The 6900-nt window shown below is 58.8% G+C and overlaps 1 long non-coding RNA gene across 1 annotated transcript in view; it reads right to left on the bottom strand.

The window, feature by feature from the left end:
* LOC107181933 overlaps positions 1-1754 on the bottom strand; it is a 6617-nt gene extending 4863 nt beyond the window's left edge. Inside the window, exon 1 of the long non-coding RNA XR_001512650.1 lies at positions 1143-1754. This is a non-coding gene — a long non-coding RNA (uncharacterized LOC107181933). The remainder of the gene's footprint in view (positions 1-1142) is intronic.
* Between the last annotated feature and the right edge of the window lie 5146 nt (positions 1755-6900).

The raw sequence follows: 6900 nt of genomic DNA, 5'->3' as shown, positions 1-6900 counted from the left end.
GCGGGGCTGGAGCGGCGTCGCGCTGGCCTGGCTGCTCCGTCCGCCTCTGAAGATGCCCCTTTGTCTGAAGCTGGGTCCCTGTTTCTTTCTCTCTTTTTTAACTGATTTCAGAGAGGAAGGGAGAGGGAGAGGGAGATAGAAACATCCATGATGAGAGAGAATCATGGATCGGCTGCCTCCTGCACGCCCCACAGGGGATGGAGCCCGCAGCCCAGGCACCCAGGCCTGTGCCCTGACTGGGAATCGAACTTTGACCTCCCGGTTCATAGGTCGATGCTCAAACACTGAGCCATGTGGGTCCTTGTTTCTTTCTCCTTAAACTCCATTCAAACCAGCGGCCGCCGGTGCGGGTGGGGGTGGGGGAAGTTAGGAAGGCATCAGAGCTGGGGCTCCCTCCCTCTGCACATGGCATAACGGGGAGCTCCTGACCCCCAGAAGCTGTTGTCCCGGCAGGAGACAGACACCCCGCCCGCAGTCTGGGTGCTGCCCATTCAGGGTCAGTCCAGGAGTCGGTTTGAGTCCTGCCTCCTCTATTTTCGAGCCACGTGACCTTGAACTTCAGTCCCTGGTCTAGAAAGTAGTGACATTCCTGTACCTGCCTCCGAGAGCCCAGGCATTCAACGGGCTTGAACCTTCTGCCTAAGATGATGCTGTGATGTGTGGCTCTGAGGCCCCCAGTGGGGTGCTGCCTGACCCCCTGCCGGCCTCTGCAGCCCCACCTCTGCCCAGCACAGGGGGCGGGAGCCCAGCGCCCCCACAGGACCTCTGCAGGGGATGCCCCTTTGAACCGTGCGAGGCTCCATCAGTCTTCGCCCAGATCTGCCGTGGAGAATGGCTCGGTGGGTGTGAAAGAGCAGCTGCGGGCTGCGATTCCCCTGGGGCCCTGCGATTATTTCTCCCTTCACAGCCCAGAGAGAGGATTTCTCACAGCCAGCCCTGCACGCTGCTGCGCACACGCAGCCCTGAAATCCTGACCCCGGGGTGAAGGGCGCGCCTGGAGGGAGCTGGTGCCCCGGAACCGCTCCTTGCGAACCCTCCACTCCCCATCCAGGCCAGAGAGCGTCCCCCGATGGGCCAGGCTCCATCCTGCTCGGAAAGGTGATTCATTAAATGGACCATCAAAGGCGAATTGGCGTGCCCACCTTCTGGTGAACAGGATGATGCTCCAGCCACCGAGCCACCAGCCAGGGCTCCCTGGCGGCCTGTTAGTGTGGCGGGTCCCTGTCGCGGATGTGTCAGCGCTGAGCGGTTTCCTGTCCCCGAGTGAGACGCCGCTCGGGGTGAAGTGTTTATATATAGATCGCTGGATTGGGCTCGCTCATCCTGATCTCGGCCTGGCGCATCTGTGTCCTCATTCCCCTTGTAGGTGCTGCTCTGGCCTGTGTTTGACATCAAAGTTCTGCTGTCCTTGTGAAGTGGGGTGGGGAGCCCGTCCTGCTGCCATTGTCCCAGATTCTTCAGAGCAGCTGGTATCCGCGAGGGGAGGGGCCGTGTGCTCCGTGAGGCTCAGACAGCCTGGCCTGGCCTTCATCCACTGGACTGCATTTTCTGTGGGTAGGATTGCGGCCCCGTGTCCTTCCTGCCACAGGTTTTCCATTCCTGTTTGAGACAGCTTGATCATTTCCCTTTTTGTCCTGTGCATTTGTCTGTATCATCTTCTAAAATGTTGCACGCACAATGGTTTCTCCTGCTCTTTTCATTGCTCTAAGGAGCTCCCTGGCCTGGCTGGTGTGGCTCAGTGGTTGAGCCTCATCCCATGCACCAAGAGGTCAGGGTTCAATTCCTGGTCAGGGCACATGCCCAGGTTGCAGGCTTGATCCCCAGAACGGGGCATGCAGGAGGCAGCTGATCCATGATTCTCGCTCATCATTGATGTTTTTCTCTCTGGCCCTCTCCATTCCTCTCTGAAATCTATATCTATATCTATATCTATATCTAATCTATATTTATATTAAAAGAAATAAGACTGAGGAATAATCCTTGACCTTCCCCCAAACTTTGGGAAAGAATTGAAGATGGAGGCCTGTTGTGGTGAACTGAGTGGGGGAGGGGGGGGGTGAAAGGATTAAGGAAAGACAGACCAGAGAATGAAAGCTGGGTCTCAGTGGGACGCTGCTCCCTGATGAGGAGACAGCGCCGGCGCCCAACACCGTGTCTTTATTTTATAGCAGCTGCCATGAGGCAAAGCATGGGCGTGATCAGGTTGCTTACAGCATTCTCGTGAGCTCCAACCCTACTCAGCTACATGCACCTGAACTCTAGCACAAGGCATGCGGGGCCACGTGTTCGGACCATAGGTTCAAGCTCACAACCACAGCCGTTGGCTATGATTGTGCTGGGGGGGCCTGCCCTTCCAGCTGGGACTTGCACGTGGCCATGAGAGGACCCTGCCCTTTCATTAGTCCGAGGCTTGAACCCGGCCAAAACACCGTAGCCGAGCCCCATAGAGGCCTGTTAGAACTATCACCACAGAGCCACTAACCATAGTGTAATCAGAACCTGGGGTGGCCGGGGGCCCAGCAAGGCCTGGGGTCCAAGTCCCTCTGCGACTCGGTCTCTAGATACCCAGCCGGCATCTGTTCACTAAACATTGGCTCCTCCATCTCCCTGTGAACCGCCTCACTCCCCTTTACCGACCCGGCTCTGTCCCTCCTTCTCCTGCGTCCGGAAGGACGCACACACCTCATCTTGCATTTCTAACCTTTGGGATTCTCATGCTCTGCGAATTCCCCTGCGCTGTGTTCTTGCTGTTCTTCGGTTAGTCTGCCTTCTTTTATTTTTAAAATATTTTTGTTGGTCCAGAGAGAAAGAGAGAGAGAAACATCCATGATGAGAGAACCATCGATCTGCTGCCTCCTGCACACTCCCTCCTGGGGATCAAGCCCATAACCCGGCATGTACCCTGACCTCCTGGTTCCTAGGTGGATGCTCAACCCCTGAGCCCTGCCGGCTGAGCTGCCTTATGGTATTTTAGCCATTGGAGCAGCTAGAAGAACCAAGAGGGCAGAGGGAACCCACCCCACCGACATCCCTCATGGGAAATAGTGAAGCCGAACCCAGGACAGGGGGAGGGAAGCATCAGACCTCACTGCCTTTGAACCGTCAGGAGGGCTCCGGTCACCTGCGCCCGGGGGTTACCTGCGGCAGGGGGGGCCCGGGAGCTGTGTGTGGAGCCCCGCCACCCTGGAGCCTCCAGCTCTCCTTAACTAGGAGCCGCCCTTTTCTGAGTGGTGTCTGCGCCTCTCGGCCATTGAACTGTCCTGGGAACAAAGGCCCTTTTGTAGGTGCTGGGCTTCCGGTAGCTGTTCCTCCCTCCATGTGTCTGGAGAAGAGTTCACCGAATGACACGGTGATGAATTCCATTTCTTGATCACAAAGCACTGGGGGGTGGTTGCTATGGCGACCAGGGCCGGCCGGGCCAGTCGATGAATTTGGAGAGGAACCGCGATGGATGTCGCCCACCCTCGCAGGAAGTCGGAGGCTGAAGTGACCACAGGGCCTCGCCTTCTCCCCCCCTCGGCTCCGCGTGGGCAGAAGCAGACCAGGCAGGGGGGCTGTGCAGGGTGAGAAAATCGGGGACCCGCCTGGCGATGCTCCCAGCGCCTGGGTCTTTCCAAACGTGTCCGCACAGGGCAGTCTGTCCCGCTCTCCCGGCGGCTGTGCATTGAAACAAATAGACATCCACCAACGCCAGGCGGCACACTGGGAGGAAACAGCTCCCCGGGCAGGGCTGGGAGGAGGGGGCGCTGGGCAGGCCTGGGAGGGCTTTCCTGGTGTGCTAGCCGCCCTCAGGGGCATGGACGGGCCCTTAGCCTGTGAGGTGTGGCTCAACCCCAGGTAGAACCCTGCCCTGGGAGGGTGTCCCCGGAGGAGGGCGGAGTGGGGGCTTCTCAAGTGTGGGGCCCAGGGCAGGGGGCCTCTTGCCTGTGGCAGGAAGGAGGTGCGCTCTTGGGCTCCTCCCCCTCACCCTCCCCCACAAGGGCTCTGCCCTTTAGACCCAATCACCGTCCAGAGGCCCCACCTAATACCTTCACCTGGGCAGGCCCCCAAGCAATCAACCTGTGATGCCGATCGCCACCTGTCACCTGTCTCCCAGGAACCCGACCTGTGGCAGCAGGTGCCAGACGTGACCCCAATGCCCGGCCAGGTTGGAGTTTGGAGCTGGTCCATCCACCAGCTGGTTGGCAATGAGGACCCACAGTGGCGGTGGGTGGGGCGCGGACAGAGCCCCACCCACAGTGGCGGTGGGTGGGGCGCGGACAGACCCCCACCGGGGCCTCTAGTTACACAGACACGTGCACCTGCGTCTGACATACTTTTTGCTGTGGCTCAGGGTACTGTACACCCGGAAGGGCGGATGTCAACTCGCAGAGAACTGTTAGCTATGCAAATGCTTCTCGTCTAATAACAGTTCAGATTAATCTTGTCTGGGAGAGATGCAAATGACTTCCGTCCTGCAGAACAGCCAATCCCAACGGTGACCGTGGTGCTGCCCTGGCGTCTGGCCATCAGCCAGCTTTGTGCCTCACACAGCGCCTCGCTCCGGTCCAGAGAGCCTGCCCGCACCCGGCCTCCCCGCTCTCTCCGGACCAGCGCTCCCACCCCGGCCCCTTCCCGGCCCCGTCCTCCGGAAATTCTGTTTCTTTGTGATGGGGGTGGGGCCACAACATGAGTAACAAAGAAACAGAATTTCAGGAGGATGAGACCCAGAAATCAGGATTTTAGAAAGATTCCCAGGTGATTCTCATGTGCAGCCCAGGGTAAGAACCGCTGCGCTGAAGGTTGGCCTAAGTCTCTGATGGCCCTTTTCCTAACCCTGATGGACGAGAATTAGAGACAGTTTAAGCCACACTTTTTCTTTGTGGTTAATCCTCACCTGAGGATGTGTTTCCATTGCTCTGCAGAGAGAGTAGAAGGGAGGGAGGGCAGGGAAGACAAAGAGAGTCACACCGATGTGAGAGAGACACCTCGAATGGCTGCCTCCCGCACGTGCCCCGAGCAGGGCTGAGCATCCAACCTGCAACCCAGGCAGGTGCCCTGGACTGGGAACCAAACCCCAGAGCGCAGGCCACGCTCTAACCACGGAGCCCACCAGCCAGGGCAAACTCACCCTTTTCACGTGTGCAGTTTCTTACGTTTCGACAAGTGTATGCAGTGCTGTAACCGCTATCAGGACCCAGATACAGGGCGTGCGCGTTGGGGTTCCCCCGTGTCACTGCGTGCACCGAGCGCATCCCTCTTCAGCTCGGACCGTGCTCCACGGCGGCGTGGACTGTCTCCGCTGCCGGACGCAGCCGAGCTGGGCCCGCCCTTCGCCAGGGCATGGCATGGGAGTCGTTTCCAGTTTCGGGTGATTACGAGCAAAGCTGCCACAAGCCTCCTCCTCCAGGCCCCCCTCCCGTGTTTATCAGCTGCCCTCAGTGACGCCCCTGGGGACCCCCTGCTCTGGCGGCCTCTGGCGGGGAGGTGAGAGGCTCCTGGCAGGGCAGGGACACCTGAGCCGGAGGCAGAGCCGCTCCTCACCGACCTGGTCTGCAGCTGCCGCACCTGATGCGCTTCAGAGAAATAGCTGCTGCCAGTGAGCCTGCCCGGCACACGCACTCAGTCCAGCGTCTCGGTTCCCAGTGGCTTCAGGTGGGGCGACCACCTCCGTGCTCACGGGGACGTTAAGAAACTTGTGAGCCCGGCTGGCGTGGCTCGGTGGTTGAGCGTCAGCCTGTGAACCTCTAATAACAGTTCAGATTAATCTTGTCTGGGAGAGATGCAAATGACTTCCGTCCTGCAGAACAGCCAATCCCAACGGTGACCGTGGTGCTGCCCTGGCGTCTGGCCATCAGCCAGCTTTGTGCCTCACACAGCGCCTCGCTCCGGTCCGGAGAGCCTGCCCGCACCCGGCGTCCCCGCTCTCTCCAGACCAGCGCTCCCACCCCGGCCCCTTCCCAGACGGGCTCGCGGAGTCTCGGCCGCCTCACTGCTCCATGACATGGGTCGGGGAGCATGCTCTCCACCCTTTGGAAGTTACACTGGCACCAAGCACACAGGCGCACAAAGGCGTTGCTGCTTCCCTGCTGGTGAGAGAAACAGATTGGAAACGAATGTGGATCCGTCAGGAGGGGGCTGACTCCATTGCGGAGCAGCTGTTCCCAGGGATGAGGCGACTGCGGATTTGGGGTGGGGACACACTCTGAGGTTGCACGTTCAAATAAAACGCAGCAGGAGCAGGCCTAGGACCAGAGGTGCAGACCCTCCTCTCTCTACAAACAGACGGGTATCTAGCGCTACGCGCACACACACACGTAAACACACACACGCACACGCAAACACACGCACATGGAAACACGCGCACGCGCGAGGTGCATCTCTGGAACGCCACCCAGGACACTGGGAACCATCAGTTACAGCGTTTACCTCTGAGGAGGAGACGGCCTCGCTGGGAGAGGGGGAGCTGGAAGAGACACTTTCCCTGCGGGACATTTGTACCTTTGGAATTTTGTGTCATTTGCATGTCTTACTGAGCCCAACAAGCTAATGAATACAATGTAAGCAGACACTGAGGGGAAAGGGTTCCCAGGACGGAAGGCGATAGTCCAGGTGTAACAGGGCGAAGAGCATGAGGCCCAGCCCCCAGGACCGGATGTCTCTAAAGCAGCGGTTCTCACCCTGGGCTGCACATTAGAATCACCTGGGAATCTTTTTAAAATCCTGATTTCTGGGCCTCGTCCTCCTGAAATTCTGTTTCTTTGTGATGTGGTGGGGCCACAACATGAGTAACAAAGAAACAGAACTTCCGGAGGATGAGGCCCGGAAATCAGGATTTTAGAAAGATTCCCAGGTGATTCTCATGTGCAGCCCAGGGTGAGAACCGCTGCTCTGAAGGTTGGCCTAAGTCTCTGATGGCCC

Source organism: Myotis davidii, unplaced genomic scaffold (genome assembly GCF_000327345.1).
Source record: "Myotis davidii unplaced genomic scaffold, ASM32734v1 scaffold274, whole genome shotgun sequence".
Lineage (NCBI taxonomy): Eukaryota > Metazoa > Chordata > Mammalia > Chiroptera > Vespertilionidae > Myotis > Myotis davidii.
The sequence above is the reverse complement of the archived record's forward strand: the minus strand, read 5'-3'. Positions and strand labels throughout refer to the sequence as shown.